At 42.9% G+C, this 26172-nt stretch overlaps 1 protein-coding gene across 2 annotated transcripts in view; it reads right to left on the bottom strand.

The window, feature by feature from the left end:
- LOC118392255 (TBC1 domain family member 22B-like) overlaps positions 1 to 26172 on the bottom strand; it is a 175246-nt gene that overhangs the window by 94711 nt on the left and 54363 nt on the right. The window lies entirely within an intron of this gene.

Here is a 26172-nt window from a genome sequence, read left to right on the forward strand (position 1 = left end):
CTGGGCTCAAAAAATGTACACTGCTCAAAAAAATAAAGGGAACACTTAAACAACACAATGTAACTCCAAGTCAATCACACTTCTGTGAAATCAAACTGTCCCCTTAGGAAGCAACACTGATTGACAATAAATTCCACATGCTGTTGTGCAAATGGAATAGACAACAGGGGGAAATTATAGGCAATTAACAAGACACCCCCAATAAAGGAGTGGTTCTGCAGGTGGTGACCACAAACCACTTCTCAGTTCCTATGCTTCCTGGCTGATGTTTTGGTCACTTTTGAATGCTGACGGTGCTTTCACTCGAGTGGTAGCATGAGATGGAGTCTACAACCCACACAAGTGGCTCGGGCAGTGCAGCTCATCCAGGATGGTCCATCAATGCGAGCTGTGGCAAGAAGGTTTTGTTGTCTGTCAGCGTAGTGTCCAGAGCATGGAGGTGCTACCAGGAGACAGACCAGTACATCAGGAGACGTGGAGGAGGCCGTAGAAGGGCAACAACCCAGCAGCAGGACCGCTACCTCCACCTTTGTGCAAGGAGGAGCAGGAGGAGCACTGCCCTGCAAAAGGACCTCCAGCAGGCCACAATGTGCATGTGTCTGCTCAAACGGTCAGAAATAGACTCCATGAGGGTGGTATGAGGGCCCGACGTCCACAGGTGGGGGATGTGCTTACCGTGCAGGGCGTTTGGCATTTGCCAGAGAACACCAAGATTGGCAAATTCGCCACTGGCGCCCTGTGCTCTTCACAGATGAAAGCATGTTCACACTGAGCACGTGACAGACGTGACAGTCTGGAGACATCGTGGAGAACGTTCTGCTGCCTGCAACATCCTCCAGCATGACCGGTTTGGTGGTGGGTCAGTCATGGTGTGGGGTGGCATTTCTTTGGGGGGCTGCACAGCCCTCCATGTGCTCGCCAGAGGTAGCCTGACTGCCATTAGGTACCGGGATGAGATCCTCAGACCCCTTGTGAGACCATATGCTGGTGCGGTTGGCCCTGGGTTCCTCCTAATGCAAGACAATGCTAGACCTCATGTGGCTGGAGTGTGTCAGCAGTTCCTGCAAGAGGAAGGCATTGATGCTGTGGACTGGCCCGCCCGTTCCCCAGACCTGAATCCAATTGAGCACATCTGTGACATCTCATGTCTCGCTCCATCCATGCACCACAGACTGTCCAGGAGTTGGCGGATGCTTTAGTCCAGGCAGGAGATCCCTCAGGAGACCATCCGCCACCTCATCAGGAGCATGCCCAGGCATTGTAGGGAGGTCATACAGGCACGTGGAGGCCACACACACTACTGAGCCTCATTTTGACTTGTTTTAAGGACATTACATCAAAGTTGGATGGTTTTCTGTAGTATGGTTTTCCACTTTAATTTTGAGTGTGACTCCAAATTCAGACCTCCATGGGTTGATAAATTTGATTTCCATTGATAATTTCTGTGTGATTTTGTTGTCAGCACATTCAATTATGTAAAGAAAAAAATATTTAATAAGAATATTTCATTCATTCAGATCTAGGATGTGTTATTTTAGTGTTCCCTTTATTCTTTTGAGTTATGTATTAATATATATGTGTATTTAATATATAATATATATGCCGTATATTTAATATATAATATATAAGTCTCATCAGACTCGGGAAGCATCAGGTTAACATTTCCATGGTGATCAAAGCTCTAATAAAATCCAGACATATTTATATGATTTATAATGCTTTCAATGACACTTACGGTTTTGGCGGGAAATACCGGGTTACCCGGAAGAAAGGTGAATTATTCTCGGGATGTAACATTTGTAAAATACCTGGAAAATATTCAACCCTCATACTTGTGTTATTTTAGTCACATATGATATCGCAGACACCAAATTCCAGACTTTGAACAAGCATATCTCCTGTCCCATTTGTGTTAGTCAGTTTTTCACGATTCCTGACATTTAATCCAAGCAGAAATTCCCTGTCTTAGGTCAGTTAGGATCCTCACTTTATTTTAAGAATGTGAAATGTCAGAATAATAGGTTTCCTTTTTTTTATTTATTAAAAAGTATGTTAATTATCCTATCAGAAGCTTCTAAAGCCATGACACCATTTTCTGCAATTTTCCCAAGCTGTTTAAAGGCACAGTCAACTTAGTGTATGTAAACTTCTGACCCACTGGAATTGTGATACAGTGAATTCTAAGTTAAATAATCCGTCTGTAAACAATTGTTGGAAAAATGACTTGTGTCATGCACAAAGTAGATGTCCTAATCGACTTGCCAAAACTATAGTTTGTTAACGAGAAATTTGTGGAGTGGTTGAAAAACGAGTTAATGACTCCAGCTTAAGTGTATGTAAACTTCTGACTTCAACTGTATATGCATCTTCTCATGCGCAACATGTTTCCCATAAGGACCTATAAGCCATACATACAGCAAATGAAAAAAATACAACAATTTGTTGCCTTGTTAACCATACGTCCTTCTAATTACCTCTACATGTCCATCATGTGTCGACCTGGGTTAATATAGACCAGGTGTAATATAATTTGTTATCACGCTGATGGATGCCATATGGGATCATGAACATATAACCCAATTGATTAGGTGAGGCGTGGGGAACATGAGGTGTGTGTGACAGATATGGTGTGGGCTTTAGGGAGGGCTGTATGTAGGGTTTGACACATTCTTGACAACTGCAACAGAGTGGAACACTAGAGAGAGATGATACTGATTAATCACACTCTACTACTCTCACACACCTGACGAACCATTCTGTCTTTATACACATCACTGGCCAGCCGCCTATTACGTTTGTGTGTCCTCAGTGGCTACTCTGACAGGTAACACCAGGGGAGGTGAGCAGCAGCCACCCTCAGGTAAATAGGGAGAAGAGAGAAGAGACAAACTGCTGAAGACAGGCTCTAATATGGACAGGGAGAAGGAATGGCTGGATGGATAGATTGTGGAGAGCCTTTTCATGAGCCCTTAATACAGTGGTCACCAATCGGTCGATTGCGATCGACTGGTCGATCACCAAAAATGTCTGTAGAAAAGCCAACGATATAGCCTTGCGCTCCTCTCTATCTATTTGTATTTGTCTTGCGCTGCTGGCAGTAGGTCCACTTGATTCAGAAACCCTGCACCCCAGGTGGGTGAAGTCTTCCCATTTAACTGTTTACTGTTTAATTTGTCTGAAGGGACAAACTCCGTCTACCCGGCAGACCAGGAGAGCTAAATCAAGTGTGCCTACTGCTCATATCAACGTGCCTACAGCTTCCACAAAACTATCAAAGAATTCAGCACTGTCACAGTTTTTTTCTCCAACACTTTTACAAAACATAAAATACGCTTATCCCTACTTCCACTTGTGCTACAAGCAGCACTGCAGCTGCAAAGAATGAAGTATCCAAGTGTATCAATATGTTGTGTTTTTATTACGCGCAGCTTGTCGTGTCTATTTTAATATCGAAGAATATTTCACTTGTTCTGGTCATGCGAACACCATGAATTTGTGCATGAGGCAGAAATAAAGTGGTGCGACTCCAGTTGCCCCATCAGGTGGAAGACTGTCCCCTCTGTTCAGTCTCACCAGAGGAAAAGAGAGTGCAGGGGCATTGAGAGACAGACACTCTGCTGCTCTCTCCTTTCCTCCGCTGAGACTGACCATCAGATACAGATCAAGTCCAGTAACATAACAAAGCAATTTTTTTCAATTTATGCTCAGCTGTGCCGAGCAAGTGATGCAACAACTGATCTATTTTGTTATCAAAGCACAAGTTTTGAAATATAATATGGTCTGAGAAGAACAATATTGGCAGGCCAATCATAGCCAATATGCTGTGATAATGTATTAGACCTGCTGCACAAACCTCATTCCTACAGAGCTATTTTTATTAAGTCAGTTTTTTTTCCATCTGAGTGGTAGATCTAGACTTGGTGACCACTGCCTTAATACAAATCAGACCCTCCCCAGGTCGTCTTAACTGCCAGTTTAACATTGTTCTGTTCAAGTGAGGTGAGGGTAGGGGAGACACTTGTATAGGAGTGTGTACAAGTGTCTTGGGGGTAAGGGGGTTGATGTGGAATTGGGGCTAACTCAGAGTATGCATGAACAAGGGTACAAGAAAGAAGGCGCTGTGTTTCTATTCGTCTGTACTACTTGTTCCACAAATCAACAGCTCCCCCTGTGGTCACTGGAGAAACTAAAGCCTGGGACAATGCTAAAGAAGTGCATTTCCATTGCGAAGGAAGCACAGCAAATAATGTCCTTTGTTATATTGGGAGATCTGAGTCACCGACACAGTGTTCTCTGCTTTATTCAGCCACACACTCACTCTACCTCTCTCCCCTACACACTCTTTACTAAGACAAGTCACGGGGCCACCACTCAGTTTCTGACGTCATCAGTAGTAGACGCCACAAAGCCTGAATGAGTTCTATTTCTATGAGTCAACATGACACACAAACCCAATGTGTAGTTCATATGCAATAATAAGAGCCTTTTGCTGAGAGGAAGAACGTGTCAGTAAGAGTATGTTACGGGCATTATAGGTGAGCAGTCAGATTATGAGGGTTAAATAGGCATAGTGATAAGTCCCAAGCTCTGGACAAACACACACTCTCCCTCCCTCTCGAACAATAGGACCATGCCATCTGTCGAAGCGTATCGTCAGGAGAAAGAGAGGGGCTGTAGCCTGTGATCAGCCACTACAGAGGCAAGGTGACATGGCCACTGAGCATCACAAACACACAGACAGAGAGACAGAGCAGGAGCGAGGACACAGGCACTGAACATCACACTGACTGGACACAGGAACCAGAGAGAAAGAGGGACAATAGAGAACAGATGACCAGAGAACAGGGATGCAGCCATACGAGGTGAAGCCCAGTCCATGGGAGGGTGAGATAAAGGTGTTTGACCATTAATAGTGGGATACAGGTGTATGGCTAGACACACACTAGTACACAGGAACAAGTAAACACACACACACACACACTAGGGCTGAACCCCATTAAGTCAACTGGTCGATTGTTTAGTCGATAGGCTGTTGGTCAATCGAGATTGCGAGCAGTAGGGGGAAAAAATAAAGAAAATGGTCATGGTGTAGCCTACAAGGCACCTGTCTGATTCGAGTGTACTGATCCACTGTGGAGGCTGTTGGGTGGCACGGTCCATCAGTCTAAGACATGTGCTACTGAAATTGTATATGGTTATTATTAGGTAAGAACAATGGTGCCACACAAATAAAAAATATTATACAAATGCGCTTTCTCCCGTGTTGGATAGCTGTTGCAGTTAAATGTGCCTGGCTTTTCAATCATCCACACACATATATATACACATCTACATAAATAAGATAAAAAGGGAACACAAGCAGGATATGAGTGTTTGTTTAATAGCACCAAGCCGCACGCAACCGGTCGATTGTTTGATCGATAGGCTGTTGGTCGATCGAGACCACAACATGTCGGATAAACAATTTCACAAATTCGGCTGTTTTTAATATTTGCTATGCTTTACACTGTTTTTGTTTGTTAGAACAGCCTCTCTGGTATTAATTATAATTTATTTAGTGTTGTTCACACTGTTCTAAATTGTCCGAAAATATATAGTTATGATAATAACAATCCTTTTTCTTGATCTCCGTCTTATAGTTATTATTACTATTATGATCATCATTAACACGGCAATTAACCCACTGTTTGTAGGCCGTCATTGAACATACAAATTTGTTCTTAACTGACTTGCCTAGATAAATAAAGGTCAAATCAAATGAAAAAATAAGTAATGCCATTATCATTCGCAGGCTGAGTATAGCGGCCTTGTATAACCACCATTGAGCTGTAGGCCTTAGACCGCATCCTGCTTAGTCTTAATACCGTAACTTGCTTAAGCCCATATTTCAATACTTATATAGGCTATTGTATAAATCAATCATTAATTTGTTCAAGTCATCACACAGCATATGGGTCATTCATGACTTCAAATGCAATCAAGCGTTTACATTAAAAAATATATATAAATAAAAATGCGACACTTGAATAATTAGCAAACCATTCCATTTTGGCAATTGCATTCACGAATGCATGCGACTGTTTAGTCTTTGCTGTAATAAAGGCTTTAAAAAACAACAACATTACAATATACTCTTTGGTTTGCTTATAATTTATTTTGTGTTGTTTACATTGTTCCAAACGGTCAGAAAATGTTTTATTGTCATCTAACAGCACCTGTTTAGCACACATTATGCACGCAGCGCTTGCTGCTTACCTTGATATCCAGTATTTTCCACAACTACTCAAATGTATTCCACACATCTGACTTCCCCTTTATCCCCTGAGCAACCAAACATTCCCCCCTTTCGAGTTTGTCATGTCATTTGCATCTATTTCGCTGCCACATGTTTTACAGTGTTCAGCATTTGTTATAGCCAATTTATTGATGTGATTATGATATGCTATAGGTCAGACCCTATTGGTCACGTGCATGTGATGCATATGCCTCACATAAAGAAAGCAAGGGTTGAGGGCACAGGGAATGTTTTTCCTAAACAAATGAGGGATTTCGGCAAGATAACTTTTCAGTCAGAAATGGCTGTAATTATGTTGCAGCTTCAGCAACACCCACAACGCAATAAACACTGTTAATGTTCTGTGGTGGACGGTGCAGTGGGGAGGAGAGAGCGACAATGGGTGCTCGTCACACAGTCACTCGCTGTCATTTGTTTAAAACACAGCCAGTTTGAGTCCTGCCCGGCACAATCAAATCAATTGTGGTCAGACTCCCTCTAGTCATTTGTGCGTCTTAATTATTTATCAAACAGGGCACTTAAAGCATCAGACAAGCTCAGTGCATATAGTTGATTAAAACACATAGGATGTGTCTATATATGAAAACCTACAAGTGATACAACTTTGACCAATTGATTGATTGGTCGAAAGAACAGATGACACTCGGTAAACCAAGATTTATAAAGTCAGGGACAGCCCTACATATATGCAGCGCACACACACACACACACACACACACACACACACACACACACACACACACACACACACACACACACACAGGGAGAGAGATCCCTAGAGCCTGGTGTTGTGATCATCTGGGTTCATTAACCTTTTGCCTACAGATTAGAAAGAGAGGGCTGGTAAAACTAGTGCTGCAGCACTACAGATCACAAATTCCAAAACAGAACCATGCATGTCTTTGGCCGCCCGGGGAACAGTGGGTTAAAACTGCCTTTCTCAGAGGCAGAACAGATTTTTACCTTGTCAGCTCAGGGATTCGATACAGCAACCTTTCGGTTACTGGCCCAACGCTCTAACCACTAGGCATTATTATTTTGTTGCCTTATAACCTGGGGAGGGGGTTTTATCATTTGATTTACACAACATGCCTACCACTTTGAAGATGCAAAATATTTTTTATTGTGAAACAAACAAAGAAACTGAAAACTTGAGTGTGCATAACTATTCACCCCCCCCAAAGGCAATACTTTGTAGAGCCACCTTTTGCAGCAATTATTGCTGCAAGTGTCTTCGGATATGTCTCTATAAGTTTGGCACATCTAGCCACTGGGATTTTTGCCCATTCTTCAAGGCAAAACTGCTCCAGCTCCTTCAAGTTGGATGGGTTCTGCTGGTGTACAGGAATCTTTAAGTCATACCAAAGATTCTCAATTGGATTGAGTTCTGGGCTATGACTAGGCCAATCCAAGATATTTAAATGTTTCCCTCTCGAGTGTTGCTTTAGCAGTATGCTTAGGGTCATTGTCCTGCTGGAAGATTAACCTCCGTCCCAGTCTCAAATCTCTGGAAGACAAACAGGTTTCTCCTCAATAAATTCCCTGTATTTAGTGCCATCCATCATTCCTTCAATTCTGACCAGTTTCCCAGTCCCTGCTGACGAAAAACATCCCAAAAGCATGATGCTGCCATCACCATGCTTCACTGTGGGTTATGTGAGGTGTTAGCGTGAGGACATAGCGTTTTCTTTGATGGACAAAAAGCTCAATTTTAGTCTCATCTGACCAGAGTACCTTCTTCCATATGTTTAGGGAGTATCCCACATGCCTTTTGGCAAACACCAAACATGTTTGCTTATTTTTGTCTTTAATCAATGGCTTTTTTCTCACCTCTCTTCAGTAAAGCTCAGCTCTATCGGGTGTATGGCTTAAAGTGGTCCTATGGACAGATATCCAATCTACACTGTGGAGTTTTGCAGCTCCTTCAGGGTTATCTTTGGTCTCTTTGTTGCCTCTCTGATTAATGCCCTCCTTCCCTGGTCCGTGAGTTTTGGTTGGCGGCCCGCTCTTGGCAGGTTTGTTGTTCCATTTTTTAATAATGGATTTTAAAATGGTGCTCCGAGGGATGTTCAAGGTTTCCGATAAAAATAAATTATAACACAACCCTGATTTGTACTTCTCCACAACCTTGACCCTGACCTGTTTGGAGAGTTCCTTCATAGTGCCCCTTGCTTAGTGGTGTTGCAGACTCCGGGGCCTTTCAGAACATGTGTATACAGTATATCACAAAAGTGAGTACACCCCTCACATTTCTGTAAATATATTTGAGTATATCTTTCCATGTGACAACACTGAAGAAATGACACTTTTCTACAATGTAAAGTAGTGAGTGTACAGCTTGTATAACAGTGTAAATTCTCTGTCCTCTCAAAATAACTCAACACACAGCCATTAATGTCTAAACCGCTGGCAACAAAAGTGAGTACACCCCTAAGTGAAAGTGTCCAAATTGGGGCCAAAGTGTCAATATTTTGTGTGGCCACCATCATATTCCAGCACTGCCTTAACCCTCTTGGGCATGGAGTTCACCAGAGTTTCACAGGTTGCCATTGGAGTCTTCCTCCACTCCTCCATGACGACATCACGGAGCTGGTGCACTCCTCCACCTTCCATTTGAGGATGCCCCACAGATGCTCAATAGGGTTTAGGTCTGGAGACATGCTTGGCTAGTCCATCACCTTTAACCTCAGCTTCTTTAGCAAGGCAGTGGTCGTCTTGGAGGTGTGTTTGGGGTTGTTATCATATTCGAATACTGCCCTGCGGCCCAGTCTCCGAAGGGAGGGGATCATGCTCTGCTTCAGTATGTCACAGTACATGTTGGCATTCATGGTTCCCTCAATGAACTGTAGCTCCCCAGTGCCGGCAGCACTCATGCAGCCCCAGACCATGACACTCCCACCACCATGCTTGACTGTAGGCAAGACACACTTGTCTTTGTACTCCTCACCTGGTTGCCGCCACACACGCTTGACACCATCTGAACCAAATAAGTTTATCTTGGTCTCATCAGACCACATGACATGGTTCCAGTAATCCATGTCCTTAGTCTGCTTGTCTTCAGCAAACTAATTGCTTCTAATAGATCATATGCATAGCGATGTAACTGAACCAATTATTTTAAAATTGCACACAGAACACAAGGATAATTTAGTTGCTAATGGCAGCCTGCAGGAGGCTTTATCCGGCTTACCTTAACTGGGAAAAATTGTGTAGTAATTATTTTAGAGTCTGTGACAACTTGGATGGCATGTAGAGTCAAACATTTGGACACACCCACTCATTCAAGGGTTTTTCTTTCTTTACCATTTTCTACATTGTATTCAGCCACCAATTGTGCAAGTTCACCCACTTAAAAAGATGAGAGAGGCCTGTAATTTTCATCATAGGTACACTTCAACCTTGACAGACAAAATGAGAAGAAAAAAAATCCAGAAAATCACATTGTAGGATGTTTAATGAATTTATTTGCAAATTATGGAGGAAAATAAGTATTTGGTCAATAACAAAAGTTTATCTCAACACTTTTTTAAATACCATTTGTTGGCAATGACAGAGGTCAAACGTTTTCTGTAAGTCTTCACAAGGTTTTCACACACTGTTGCTGGTATTTTGGCCCATTCCTCCATGCAGATCGCCTCTAGAGCAGTGATGTTTTGGTGCTGTTGCTGGGCAACACGGACTTTCAACTCCCTCCAAAGATTTTCTATGGGGTTGAGATCTGGAAACAGTCGTTCTGGTCCCCAAACTGCCCCAAAGCATGATGTTTCCACCCCCATGCTTCACAGTAGGTATGGTGTTCTTTGGATGCAACTCAGTATTCGTTGTCCTCCAAACACAACGAGTTGAGTTTTTACCAAAAAGTTATATTTTGGTTTTATCTGACCATATGACATTCTCCCAATCTTCTTCTGGGTTATCCAAATGCTCTCTAGCAAACTTCAGACGGGCCTGGACATGTACTGGCTTAAGCAGGGGGACACGTCTGGCACTGCAGGATTTGAGTCCCTGGTGGAGTAGTGTGTTACTGATGGTAGGCTTTGTTACTTTGGTCCCAGCTCTTTGCAGGTCATTCACTAGGTCCCCCCCATGTGGTTCTGGGATTTTTGCTCACCGTTTTTGTGATCATTTTGACCCCAGGGGATGAGATCTTGCGTGGAGCCCCAGATAGAGGGAGATTATCAGTGGTCTTGTATGTCTTCCATTTCCTAATAATTGCTCCCACAGTTGATTTCTTCAAACCAAGCTGCTTACCTATTGCATATTCAGTCTTCCCAGCCTGGTGCAGGTCTATAATTTTGTTTCTGGTGTCCTTTGACAGCTCTTTGGTCTTGGCCATAGTGGAGTTTGGAGTGTGACTGTTTGAGGTTGTGGACAGGTGTATTTTATACTGATAACAAGTTCAAACAGGTGCCATTAATACAGGTAACGAGTGGAGGACAGAGGAGCCTCTTAAAGAAGAAGCTACAGGTCTGTGAGTGCCAGAGATATTGCTTGTTTGTAGGTGACCAAATACTTATTTTCCACCATAATTTGCTTGCAAATAAATTCATTAGAAATCCTACAATGTGATTTTCTGGATTATTTTTCCTAATTTTGTCTGACATAGTTGAAGTGGGCCTATGATGAAAATTACAGGCCTCTCTCATCTTTTTAAGTAGAAGAACTTGCACAATTGGCGGCTGACTAAATACTTTTTTGCCCTACTGTATGTGAAATAACACACATCCAATGTAGTAAAATAAAAAATGTTAAACATATCAAACCCTTTGCCTTGATAACAGCTTTGCACACCCTTGGCATTCTCTCAAACAGCTTCATGGGGTAGTCACCTGGAATGCATTTCAATTAAAAAGGTGAGCCTTGTTAATTTGTGGAATTTCTTTCCTTCTTCGTGTATTTCAGCCAATCAGTTGTGTTGTGACAAGGCAGGGGTGGTACACAGAAGATATCCCTATTAGCCCTATAAATCCACATTATGGCAAGAACAGCTCAAATAAGCAAAGATTACTTTAAGATATGAAGGTCAGTCAACCCGGAACATTTTAAGAACTTTAAAAGTTTCTTCAAATGCAGTCGCAAAAACCATCCAGCGCTTTGATGAAACTGGCTCTCATGAGGACCGCCACAGGAAAGAAAGACCCAGAGTTACCTCTGCTGCAGAGGATAAGTTCATCACAGTTAACTGCACCTCAGATTGCAGCCCAAATAAATGCCTCACAGATTTCAAGTAACAGACACATCTCAACATCAACTGTTCAGAGGAGACTGCGTGAATCTGGCCTTCATGGTCGAATTGCTGCAAAGAAACCACTAGTAAAGTGCACCAATAAGAAGAAGTGACTTGCTTGGGAAAAGAAACATGAGCAATGGACATTAGACCGGTGGAAATCTGTTCTTCGGTTTATGAGTCCAACTGAGATTTTTGGTTCTAATTGCCGTGTCTCTGTGAGACGCAGAGTAGATGAATGGATGATCTCCGCATGTGTGGTTTCCACCGTGAAGCATGGAGGTGGTGTGATGGTGCTTTGACGGTGACACTGTCTGTGATTTATTTAGAATTGAAAACACACTTAACCAGCATGGCTACCACAGCATTCTGCAGCGATACGTCATCCCATCTGGTTTGTGCTTAGTGGGACTATCATTTGCTTTTCAAGAGGACAATGACCCAACACACCTCCAGGCTGTGTAAGGGCAATTTGACCAAGAGTGATGGAGTGCTGCATCAGATGACCTGGCCTCCACAATCATCCGATCTCAACCCAATTGAGACGGTTTGGAATGAGTTGGACAACAGAGTGAAGGAAAAGCAGCAAACAAGTGCACAGCATATGTGGGAGCTCCTTCAAGATAGTTGGAAAAGCATTCCAGGTGAAGCTGGTTGAGAGAATGGCAAGAGTGTGCAAAGCTGTCATCAAGGCAAAGGGTGGCTACTTTGAAGAAACAAATCTCAAATATATTTTGTTATTTGTTTAACACTTTTTGGGTTACAACATGATTCCATGTGTTATTTCATAGTTCTGATGTTTTCACTACTATTCTACAATGTAGGAAATAGTAAAAATTAAGAAAAACCCTTGAATGAGTAGGTGTCCAAACTGAGTGATACTGTATATCTTCAACCTAGTCCGAGTACCCAGATTGTTTGTCTAAAAACATTTGTTTTTCGCAATAAATCTTCGCCCAAAACGTGTTACATTCACAACTGAATTTTCTTCATCAGGCTTCCCTTAACTGAACACATTGGGGAGAGATGGTTTTGGAGTCTATGAAAGCCTGTATGTCATATCTAGATGTGTCAATATCATATTGTATAGTCTTCACAGAGCCAAGAGTGGCCACAAGCCACAGATATCAGTAATCTCACTTAGATTAACCCAACCTGACTAACACATGCCAACTATTCTTAAACCTAGTGTTGGTTAATGATTATCACATAGATTCCTCTCAGGTAGGTAATTGAAACAGTGGATAATTAATATGAGAGTCAAATCTGGCAAAGTTGTTTTAGTAGAGAGAAACAAGTGATGCTGAGAAACAAGTGATGCTGGGAGCGTAATTACACAGTGTGAGGGAAAGAGGCGAGAGAGCATTGTGAATCCATCTGTGATTTATGGAAATACACATTGTGCGGTAATAAACAAATAGATATGCACTCTGTGTGTGTGTGTGTGTCTTCCTCCTATAGTAAACATATGATAGCCTACAAAGGACACAAGCTAGAGGATGAAAATAACTGCCTGCGGCCATAGGCTTTGCACTGGACTAGACTAGCACCAGCCCAGCCCACGCAGTCAGCCAACACACACAGCTGCTTCTCCTCTACAGCCAACCAACCCAGCAGTACGACTCACCTACCAACGTCCAATGCTTGCTCCGCAATCACGTAACCATGGCGATGGTACAGCAGCAGAGCAGAGGAGAGCAGAGCTGCATTTCAGATTTGTTTCTATGGCTGTATCTAAAATGGCACTGGCACTGGGTGTCATTAAAGATGCACAGAGATGTTGTTGCTGTTCTCTCTGCGGCCTGCTGGTTGCTTGGCTAGTGGTCCAGTACTGTATCTAGGGCTCTCACTGCCACATAGAAATACATGAGCCATAGATGATAGACATATAAATTGGACAGATGTGGGGTACAGGTCTTCGCGGATCGACCTATACTCGATCCGGGACTCGAACAGATCTGGATCCAGAATTCTAAATCATTTCACAGGTCTGGGTAGGAGCTGATATGATTGTCACGGGTCTTGGGTAACTGACTTGTCCAAAAGGGCCCGTAGAGATCCAACCTCGACTGCTGCAGTAGAGAGAGAGAAATTCTATAACTTATGCTGCTGCTATTGCTTTACACAAGAGAGGAGCATGACGCGTGTAGCTTGTTGTCGTTGTTGGCCAATCATAAGTCATCAAAGCGGAAATAGGCTATAGTCATAGAGCCTCATGTGTTGCAACATTTTTGAGATATCGAATCAATGGAAGATGTCATTAAAATGACGGATAAGTTAAAGGAGAAGGATAGGCTACAACGACCAAAAGCCAACAGGTAGGCTGCTGCTTAATATTCTGAATGGACTGGTTGTCATTTGTAACTGTGGGATGCTGCCTTAATCTTAACTAGCTTCTCCCAGTTTGATGCAGTCAAGACAGGTACTAAGTAATCATATCTGATAATCTAGCTGTATGACAGCTATTAGCGTACTAAACCAAGTGTGCTTGGTTGGTTGGTGTCTCTCCCTCCCTGCTCCCTGTGTCACTTGCTCACAGTATGGCCCTTCCCCCATCTGCTAGAGAGGCACCTCTCTCCCCCTCCATTCGCTCTGTATCCCTCCTTTCGCTCTGTATCAGCTCCGGTTAAAAAAAGTAGCTTAAAAAATGACTATTCTTCTGCTTCCCTCACTCGGATTGGGTCTGGATCCGACCAGGTCTATATGGAACGTTTTTAGTTGTCCACGAGTCCATTCGGAACGGTTCTCTAGGCTTTAAAAATGTATTTATGAAAAACGTGTACGGGTGGGAAAGCCCCAGGCACATTTCCGAGTCCCGTGTCCCAAGTCCCGTGAAGACCTCTAATATGGACTCTAACTGTATGTCTGGGAAGGCTTTAGTATAGCTATACTATAGTCTACACACAATGTGAACATCTTACTGCTTACTTGATTACCGCATTGTTGGGAAAGAGTTTACAAGAAAGACATTTCACTGTACTTGTGCACGTGACAAAACTTGAAACTTACCACAACATAACAGAACACGAACACTATCCCCACCGACTTCACCTGTTATTGAGGCAGAGATAAACAGAGTCATCACTCTAGATGAGCTGCCACTAACGGAGAAAAGAGGAGGATAATCATTAGAAGTATAGTTAATGGGGGCCTCCCGAGTGGCGCAGTGGTCTAAGGCACTGCATCGCTGTACTAGCTATGCCACTAGAGATTCTGGGTTCGAGTCCAAGATTTGCAGCTGGCCCTGACCGGGAGAGCCATGGGGCGGCGCACAATTGGCCCAGTGTCGTCTGGGTTAGGAGAGGGTTTGGCCGGCAGGGATGTCCTTGTCCCATCACGCACTAGCACCTCCTGTGGCCGGCCGGACGCAGTGCACGCTGACACGGTCACCAAGTGCACGGTGTTGCTTCTGACAGATTTGTGCGGCTGGTTCCGGGTTAAGTGAGCATTGTGTCAAGAAGCAGTGCAGCTTGGTTGGGTTGTGTTTCAGAGGACGCACGGCTCTCGACCTTCGCCTCTCCCGAGTCTGTACAGGAGTTGCAGCGATGAGACAATTGGATACCACGAAATTGGGCAGAAAAACAAGGTAAAAAAATATATATATAAAAATGTAAGAATGGGAGATATTATGCTCTACCCCATATGGCACCCTACTCCCTACATAGGGCTCTGGTCAAAAGTAGTGCACTATGAGACCCAGTCAAAAGTAGTGCACTATATAGAGAATAGGGCATCATTTGGGATGTAGTGTTGTTCTACGAGGCTGAGTGGGATGTTAACTGATAAATAAACTCAGCCAGGACACTGTCTTTCAAAGACAATTTGTAAAAATCAAAATAACTTCACAGATCTTCGTTGTAAAGGGTTTAAACACTGTTTCCCATGTTTGTTCAATGAACCATAAAAATTAATGAACATGCACCTGTGGAACAGTTGTTAAGACACTAACAGCTTACAGACGGTAGGCAATTAAGGTCACAGCTATGAAAACTGCGTGAACGTGCCTTAGGCATGCTGCAAGGAGGCATGAGGACTGCAGATGTGGCCAGGGCAATAAATTGCCATGTCTGTACTGTGAGACGCCTAAGACAGCACTACAGGGAGACAGATGATCGTCCTCACAGTGGCAGACCACGTGTAACACCTGCACAGGATCGGTACATCTGAACATCACACCTGTAGGACAGATACAGGACAGCAACAACAACTGCCCGAAAAACACCAGGAACGTGCAATCCCTCCAGACTGTCTGCAAAAGGCTGTGAGAGGCTGGACTGAGGGCTTGTAGGCCTGTTGTAAGACATCACCAAAAACAACGTCACCACGTCTCAACACTGTGCGTTACAGGGAAGACATCCTCCTCCCTCATGTGGTACTCTTCCTGCAGGCTCATCCTGACATGACCCTCCAGTATGACAATGCCACCAGCCATACTGTTCGTTCTGTGTGTGATATCCTGCAAGACAGGAATGTCAGTGTTCTGCCATGGCCAGCGAAGAGCCTGGATCTCAATCCCATTGAGCACGTCTGGGACCTGTTGGATCGGAGGGTGAGGGCTAGGGCCATTCCCCCTAGAAATGCCCGGGAACTTGCAGGTGCCTTGGTGGAAGAGTGGGGTAACATCTCACTGGAAGAACTAGCAAATATTGTGCAGTCAATGAGGAGGAGATCAGCTGCATTAAGTACTGCAGTGTGTGGCCACACCAGACACTGACTGTTACTTTTGACACTTTGACCCCCCTTGTTCAGGGTCACATTATTTCACTTCTGTTAGTCACATCACTGGAAGTTGTTCAGTTTATGTCTCAGTTGTTCAGTTTATATCAGAGCTGTTGAATCTTATGTTCATACAAATATTTACACATGTTAAGTTTGCTGAAAATAAAGGCAGTTGACAGTGAGATGACGTTTCTTTTTTTGCTGATTTTATGTGCAGTAGCTACAATCTGAATTACTATCAGAAGAGTGGAAGATTATTCAACAACAAATGTATCTTAAAAAAAGATGACACTCAATTGCATCATGTCAAGTGCATTTTAGCGGGATGACAAAATGATAAAGGAGCCATTTTTCATGGCGAGAAATCCAATTTATGCCTTTTTATAGTAGAGGAATTAACGTAATACCAAAATATTCAATAACCGTGATTATTATTCATGGAAAATGTATTACATCTTGACAAGGAGTTTTTTCAGAACCATTCTCGGCTCCAGTGCATTTTATGGAATCAGGAATGATGAGAAAATGTGTGGAGAAAGTCTCAAAATAGATCTAGTGTTTCAGTTCCTGGCCATTGGAATAATGAGTCAGCTTCTCCATCATCTTAAAGAAGAAAATATATCAAGACGTGATACGAACTATTCCAAGTACTGTACTTATTAGTATGATAGTGTATATTATATTTCACAAAAATGATTTAAAATTTAAATAAACTGGAAATATGAGGAGTGTGTAATAAATAAATATAGATGAAAAGCCCAAGTCGGGAAAAAAAGTGGCTCAAGCCAAAACAAATTCTAAATAACCCTATTTAAAATAACAGAGCAAGAGGCAAAAACAAAACTAAAGTTAAGAGTCTTTCTTTCTAATTGCTAGGCCTACTTCAGATGCACATTTCTTTACTACTGCCAATAAGTACTGTGTGTGCACTGTTCCCTGCCTTCCACATCAGTCTACTAGACACAAACTTGGGTCAATGGGGAACTCCATCAGAGAACGATAGAAGAGGGGGATAAGAGAGAGCAGAGGAGGAAAGAGGGAGGGAAACCTCCAGTGAATGCCAGTGGCCGTGCAGAGGCAATTAATGACTCGTTAGAGCAAATAAAGAACGTTAATCAGCTAAGCTTTAAAATCAGCGCCTGGCGATGGGAGACTGCGAACAAACCGATACTCATTAAATACTCAGCAACAAGACACACCACACTGATCCCCCGCTCAATCAACAGACAGCACGACAGAGAACCAACACACCCCACTGACACTAAACTCAATCCACAGACAGCCAGCTGAACCTCCGCTCAATCCACAGACACCAGATAGACTACCCCCAACTGACCCAGTGCTCCATTCACAGACACACCTCTGGCCCTCCGCTCAACCCACAGTCAGACCAAACTGACAGACAGCAGGCGTGATTCTCCGTCGTGCTGTCTGTTCATTGAGCAGAGGGTCAGTGGTCTGTGTCTGCGCTGTCTGTGGATTGAGCGGGGGATCCGTGTGGTGTGTCTTTAGACAGTAGGCATGATACTCACGCAGTCGATACGGACCACTTAAACATGGATAAACTAAACCAGCCTGGTAGTAGCTGACAAAGTAGTTGGCTAAAGCTACAAGACTCTGATGGAGAGACAAGTAAAACCCAAGAGTGACATTTTGACTGCGATTCATTACATCAAAAGTCTCCCGTTTTGATCACATGGTGTAAACACAAAATATAGGCCCACTACTCACTTCAGTCGCTTCTCTGCTTAGTAGGAAGGGATCATCTTTAGCTTGCTTGGAGTAGTCCAATAGGGCTGTTGTTGAAGCTCAATATGTGTATTTCTCTCTCGTCTACATGGTTTATCATTTAGGCTGACTGTGTATTCCTCTCTACCCCTCTCGACATGGTTTTTCCCTGACTGCTCCGCCTAGTCCCCAATCCCTCTGTCAGATGCTGAGAGTGACACACACAATAAAACTTTTTTTTTAACATTAGCGCTGTTTAGAGTTGGTCAGAGATGCCCAGTGTCAGCTAGGTCTCAGACTGTAAACCAACCAGCCATGCTAACAACTTGCTAGGATAGCACTGCTAACAGAGCAGGTAGATTCTCTTCACTTAGCTTATTTGGTCTTCTTTCACACTGTTCTGTTGCTGTTATTAAAACCAACCTTCATGTCTATGCGTCGGCTTACAGTGTAGACTCAGTCAGAGCTTGGCTATATGTCTGGTTTATTATTCTGAATCAAAACCTGATAAGTAATGTATTTGCCAGCACTGTCACAATGTATCATTTTCAATTTCTTAAGAAGTGCACAGTTGGAGCTAGGAACATAAACAAGCATTTCGCTATACCCTCAATAACATCTGCTGAATATGTGTATGTGACCAATAAAATTTGATTTAAGTGATGGTTCACTTAAGACACAGTGAGCTCCAAAAGTATTGGAAGAGTGACACATTTTTGTTGTTTTGGCTCTTTACTTCAGCACTTTGAAATGATACCATGACTACGAGGTTAAAGTGCAGACTGTCAGCTTTAATTTGAGGGTATTTACACCACTTTTTGTATATAGTCCACCCATTTTAGGGGGAAAAGGGTATTGGGACAAATTCCCTTATGTGAATTAAAGTAGTATAAAGTTAAGTATTTGATCCCATATTCATAGCACGCAATGACTTCATCAAGCTTGTGACTCTACACATTTGTTGGATGCATTTGCTCTGTTTTTTGGTTGTGTTTCAGATTATTTTGTGCCCAAGCGTAATTTTGGAGTAACTTTAATTGTAAATAAAATATCATACCCCCAAGACATGCTAACCTCTCACAACTACAATAACAGTGGAAGTTAGCATTATTGGGGGGATATTTGTGTCTTCAACTTTCTCACTCATTATTATTCACAACTCATTCAGGATTATCCCTAATCATGGTAGCAAGTATAAGTAGAAACATAAATATAAAATAAAAATTAACAGCTAATGGGGATCCGAATAAGGGGGATTTCTCCCTCTGAGCTCCTCACTTCCCCCCTTCTCTATCTTTCTCACAGCCTCTTCCAATCCCTGCTTCTGCTCCGCTCTCAGCCCGTCTCAGTCACTCACTGTCCCTCTATTTCCCCTCAATGCCAGGACCAGCAGGCAGGACTTGAGGTAGTTGAGAGCTCTGGACAGACAGGACTGAATGCCCACCTCATTCCTCCCTTATTACATTCATTCCCCTCACCTCTCTGCCATAACTCCTTGGCGTGACACCATCATGGTGTTCTTGCCTACTGCCCACTGGCACACTGCCTGCTGCCCACTGGCACACTGCCTGCTGCCCACTGCCTGCTGCCCACTGCCTGCTGCCCACTGCCTACTGCCCACTGGCACACTGCCTGCTGCCCACTGGCACACTGCCTGCTGCCCACTGCCTGCTGCCCACTGCCACTCTGCCTGCTGCCCACTGGCACACTGCCTGCTGCCCACTGGCACACTGCCTGCTGCCCACTGGCACACTGCCTGCTGCCCACTGGCACACTTGGCACACTGCCTGCTGCCCACTGGCACACTTGGCACACCGCCTGCTGCCCACTGACACACTGCCTGCTGCAGCCCCCTTTATTACTCCTGACCGGACCCCTACACTCACTCACACAGACGCAGGCACAAGTTATATTATCCTTTTCCATCGACTTTGTACTGACATCACTACTGCTCCTGTATAAAGCCCAGCAGTACTATCATAGGTCATCTTCCAGGAAACACGTGCAGCTTCCTTCTGACAGCACGGATCCTCTCTCTCCAGTCTCCACACTGACAATCAGAAAAAGACCGGAGCTCATCTGTCCTCTCCTCCTGAACTTCATCCAATCAAAATAAAAAATGTGATTCACATTTTTTTTAATAACATATTTAAAAAATAATCTTCACAAAGTCTTCCTCGCCTGAATAGCCTCGTTTCACTGCCAAAAATAAAATGAAACCATCTCGTGTTCAACGAAACACAATATAGGTAGCCTCGTCAAATAACTAACATCCAATCACATTACCCGTTACTCTCTCGCGGGAATTCCATTATGTATGTAGCTGCTGTTCCTGTTGGTATCTGTACTGACAGATACCAACCATGACAGGGAGGCATAGTGGAGTGGTAACACGCGTGCAAGCAGTTGCTACTGACGCCACTTGGGTACACTGCAGCATCAACCGAGAGGCTCTTGCTGCCAAGGGAATGCCTGACAGCTTGAAAGACGTTTTGGACACTACAGTGAAAATGGTTAACTTTGTTAAAGCAAGGCCTCTGAACTCATGTGTATTTGACATGTATTGACACATTGCTACTACTTTCACATTTTACTCTTGAAATCTTTGGTTGTTTACTACACTACCTTACTCTGTTTAGCACATGGCTTCATATGTTAATCCTTAAATAGATGAGTAGGGCTAATGCTCAACTTTTTAGTGACTTGGCAGTATTTTCACGTCAGGATGAAATGCATGCCCAAATTCAACTGCCTGCTACTCATACCCAGAAGATAAGGTCCTTCTGTAGCTCAGTTGGTAGAGCATGGCGCTTGTAACGCCAGGGTAGTGGGTTCGATTCCCGGGACCACCCATACGTAGAATGTATGCACACATGACTGTAAGTCGCTTTGGATAAAAGCGTCTGCTAAATGACATATATTATAAGATATGTATATTATTAGTAGATTTGGATAGAAAACCCTCTGAAGTTTCTAAAACTGTTTGAATCGTGTATGTGAGTATAAGACGTTATTTAGCAGGCGAAACCCCGAGGACAAACCATTCAGATTTTTATTTTTATTTTTCAATGGGTTTTCATTGGGAATCTAGATTTCTAAGGGACATTCTTGCAGTTCCTATCGCTTCCACTGGATGTCAGTCTATAGAAATTTGTTGAGGTTTTTCCTTTGTGTAATGAAAAAGTACAGCCATCTTGAATGAGGGTCACTTGAAGTGTACTGTTAGATAGAGGTGCGTGACCAGAAAGCTAGCTACAGTTTCTTTTCCTCCTGTATTGAACACAGATCACCCAGTCTTCAATTATATTGATTATTTACGTTAAAAAATACCTAAAGTTGTATTACAGTAAATGTAGGCTAGTGTTCCTACAAAAACGTTCCAGACCTAGGCCTATAAGCTACTTAATTGTAGGCCTATTCACTGCAAATGGCATACTCCGCTCCGCAGGCACACCAAAACCATACTAACTACAGCATACACCAGTGACAAAGTGGTGCCATGAAGTCAATGTTGAGAAATACATTATATGACTATCCTCTCTGTAACTAGACATAAGTTGCTTTAAAAACTGTATTTTTCTCTCAAAAGCATTTTGAGCAACGGTAATATGCTTGTGCTTCGCAGAACCCATCTTTCCCTACTCCGTGGGCACAATGGGGAGAGGGAGAGAGTCAGCAGACGACGGGCAAAACAGGAACAGGCAGATAATGCATAGGCTATGAAAGTATGTTGATTCCAGCTATCTGTTGAACAAATAGTATAATATAGAAAACATGGATTTTTATTAAGATGCAAAGAGGAAAGCAGTGTCGTTCTTGTCAGAAAAATATTTTAACTGCATGCTGTTGTTCAATGCAGAGTGAATCTTGAGTATGAGGAACTGCCTGGTTGAGTGACAGGGGGTGGGGCTTGGTGTGTGGGATTTGGAAGCAGCCAAAGCATTAGTGTGCAACTACAGCCACCAATTCGGGGCTGCAGTTGCATCCCATTGTTCTTGCATGAACCCCCACCCCATACCCCCCTTGAGCAACCCACTGGTTTCTGCATGAAACACAACGTCTTAGTTCTTGCATCATCAAAGGAAGGAAGATAGATGTTTGTTTGAAAACTAGCAGCAACAAAGGAACAAAAATAGAGACACAAAAAAAGCGATAGTTTAGCGTTGTTACAGAGCGAAGGCAAGGCGAGAAGACAGAGATGGAACGGCAGCCTTGATCCTGTCTGATAGACATATTTAGATGGTGTTGATGAGAGAGAAAAACACCTAGTGCAGGTGGCCATCTTAATAATTTCCCTGACAGAGGAAACTGTGATTCACATTTGACACAGCATGTCACTCAACCTCCTCACATCTTTAACACCTCTCTCTGGTGTTACAGTGCCTTCAGAAAGTACTGACACCCCTTGACTTTTTCCACATTTTGTTGTGTTACAGCTTGAATTAAATTATTTTGTCATACCCCATAATGTCAAAGTGGAATCATGTTTTTCAATATTTTTACAAATCCTTCAAAAGCTGAAATGTCAATAAGTATTCAACCCCTTTGTTATGGCAAGCCTAAATAAGTTCAGGCGTAAACATGTGCTTAACAAGTAACACATGTATTTTTATTTAACCTTTAGTTAACTAGGCAATTCAATTAAGAACAAATAATTATTTACAATGATGGCCTACCAAAAGGCAAAAGGCCTCCTGCGGGGACCGGGGCAAAAATATATATATATATATATATATTGGACAAAACACACATCAGGACATGAGAGACACCACAACACTACATGAAGAGAGACCTAAGACAACAACATAGCATGGCAGCAACACATGACAACACAGCATCGTAGCAACACAACAAGACATCATGGTAGCAACACAACATGGCAGCAGCACAACATAGCAGCAGCACAAAACATAATAATTACTCCGTTTGCAATAATAGTGTTTAACATGATTTTTAAATGAGTACCCCATTTCTGTACCCCACTACAAAACACAGGTGTCCTTCCTAACTCAGTTGCCGGAGAGTAAGGAAACCACACAGGGGTTCAGAATTGAATGGCTGAGATGAATTGAAACAGAGGATGAATCAACAACATTGTAGTTACTCCACAATACTAACATAATTGACAGAGTGAAAAGAAAGCCTGTACAGAATACAAAACTAGCTAGCTAACATTGAACCTAGTTGGGGGTGATTACAGTCATCTATTGGACTAGATAAAGTGTATTTTTGCTATTACTTTCACTCTTGAAATCTTTGGTTGTTTCCTACACTACCTTACTCTGTTTAGCACATGGCCTCAAATGTGATTCCTTAAATAGGTAAGTGGGGCGAAAGCTTAATAGGGTATGAACGATACTGAATGGGTATAGACAAAGAAGAGCTTTCCAGTAGGTGTACCAAAACATTCAATAGCCATTTTCTCAAAAGTGGGGTTATCAAAAGTTTATCAACTTTCAAAGCAGAATTACTTCATCATAGTTCCCCACCTGTAGTGTATGATGTACAATTTTCTAACTATGAATACTTTCTGAAGGTAGATTAAACAGAGTCAATACTGCCCCCAGTGGTCAAGCAGGGTGACAGGTTAAGCAGTGTATTACAGTACACTTCAAAAGCATACAGCCAACATGCTACAGCTACATTGTGTAGGCCTACTGACTACCCGCAAACAAACATACACACACATCTCTCAAAAGTGTATGTGCATAAGTGTGCGTGAGTGTGTGTGTAGCAGAGGGGGAAAAAAGGTTTATTTTTCTATAGAGAGCAACAGCAATGGTGTCTTTTTGGGCAAAGCCTATGAGTTTTTGGATAAATGCAGAAGGTCTGCCAAACACAGGCTTAGGAGATTTTGTTATATGAGAATCTCCTTCAGCTAAAATCACCTTTTGTGAATGTTGAAGCATTTATGTAATTTTAAAAAGTACATAACGCACATAAAGGCTTCATAATTCATAAAGGTCATGCTAACTCACTGATATCTCATAGAACAAAACGTAGATCTCCTAAGCCTGTGTGAACTAAAGCCCTTATGTTCTGCATTCATCCCAAAAATCTGAATCTTTCCGCATACATTTTCCCAGAAGGAGCAGCTGAATGAGGTAACTAATTTCCGGGTTTTAGGACTACAAGCTGGCAAGCACTATAATGCATGGTACCTGACAGCAGCAGGCACAACACAGCATGACCTACTGGCCTTTCTATTACATCCCAGTCATCATGGGACGGCAGGTAGGCTAGTGGTTAGGGCGTTGGACTGGTAACCGAAAGGTTGCAAGATTGAATCCCCGAGCTGACAAGGTAAAACTCTGTTGTTCTGCCTCTGAGGCAGTTAACCCACTGTTCCTAGGCTGACATTAAAAATAAGAATTTGTTCTTAACTGACTTGCCTAGTTAAATAAATGTAAAAAGTTAAAAAAATATATATATATATATTTTTTTTAATGCATCTTTAACACACAGGGATTCAACCAGCACAATCCAGTGAGTACGAATCACGATATGGCTGCAACTACTGCAAACTCTGCTGAAGAACAACACACACACACAAACAGATCCAAACACACACTAGCACACCTCCTTTCACCCTCCTCCTTTAATAAGAGAGAATCAGCTAAAACAGAAAGCAGCATTACCTTCAACAGTAATGTCCCCCAAGAGTTTGTACTAACACCTTGTAAAATGCTACTGAAGAAAAAGTGATTAGGAGTGTACAAACCCATCTATTTCCTTTAAAGAGAGACAGGGCCTGCTAGTCAGTGGATCTTTCTGACAAGATCACGAGACTAAAGCCAAGTCCAAAAAATACAAACACACACACACAGACAGCGAGAATCTGACTCAGAGAGGGATGTCCTACACTAACAGCTTTCAATTACTCTGAAATCTCCAACCCTCTGACTTCTTTCTTCTCTCTCTAGTGATGGAGAGTTCTTTCTTTTCTTCCCAAAGTGATAGAGAGAGGGAGCACGTTAAATAAAGTTGAGATTTGATCCCTTTCATTCATTTCAGTCAGACTGCGATGTTCACACGGCCTGACAAATGAATGAAAGGGATAAAATCAAACTTTACTTAACGTGCATTTTCAATCACTCCAATGTCAGCCCTCATTAGGCTCTGTAGAATACTGGGAAATAACAAATGGCTGCCAGCTAGCTGTGACGCAGCACCATCAAAAGTTGAACTGAGTTTGTGTGTGCGTATACAAGATAGAGTGTGTGTTTGAATGAGTGAGCGAGCGAGCGCATGAGAGAAAGTCTCAGACAGAAGGGTAATTAGCCTGCTCATTCCCCAGCATGAACGCCCAAAAATCGCTCTATCCCTCTCGCTCTCTTAACCTCTCAAAAGAACACGAGCGAAAAGCAACAGACAGCACATCAAACCATTGTGTTACGTGTCAGGCGGAGCACGTTTGAAGGTTTGTTGGCTTTGTAAGCTTTCAAGGCTCATCAGTAGCAGCACATGAAGATGCATATAAACAAAGCGAAGCAGGCCAGGAGACTTTTGGGGATCTGACAGACCGACAGAGAGACAGGGTCTGAGTCAGAGACAAGGAAAGAGAGGGGAGTCAAAAGCAACAGAAATAACTATTTTCTGTTTCACGCTTCAGCATACAAAACAGCTGCAATCCCTTGGGTTCACAACCCAACTTCTCACCATGCCTTTAGAGCAACCCCTGGAGTGGCAGAGGAGCCATTTATTCAAGCACAAACACACTAGAGTGCAAGCACGTGCATACACACACACACCCCCCCCCATGCACACAAACGTCATTTGAGATGCTTTACTCTCTGCAAATCAATGTTTGCGGCTCAGTTCAGTCTACACAGCACAAGAGAACATAGTCATCAATTTAATGAAACATTCATAACACAAATAATTTGCACCACATAAACTCATACAGCAGGGACCCAGGCAAGCTCTATTGTGAGAGGAGAGCCTATTAAAACATTTAAATTAGGATCTCTTCATGGCTTGGTATTCTCTCGAGTGAGGGAAGTGGACGCTACTATCTAGTATTTGGCTATCTACTCCAGTGATTGAAGCAAAAAAAAGAGGACAATTCCCTTAAATGAGAGAAGCGGCTAGAAGAGAGGGACTCACCAAAGTACAAACGGCATACTATCTAGTCTTTGGCTTTGGCAATTCCCTTGAGTAAGGGAAGAGAGGAGGGAGGAAGAATAGGGAGGAAGAGGACAGA

The sequence above is a fragment of the Oncorhynchus keta genome, chromosome 13, assembly GCF_023373465.1.
Source record: "Oncorhynchus keta strain PuntledgeMale-10-30-2019 chromosome 13, Oket_V2, whole genome shotgun sequence".
Lineage (NCBI taxonomy): Eukaryota > Metazoa > Chordata > Actinopteri > Salmoniformes > Salmonidae > Oncorhynchus > Oncorhynchus keta.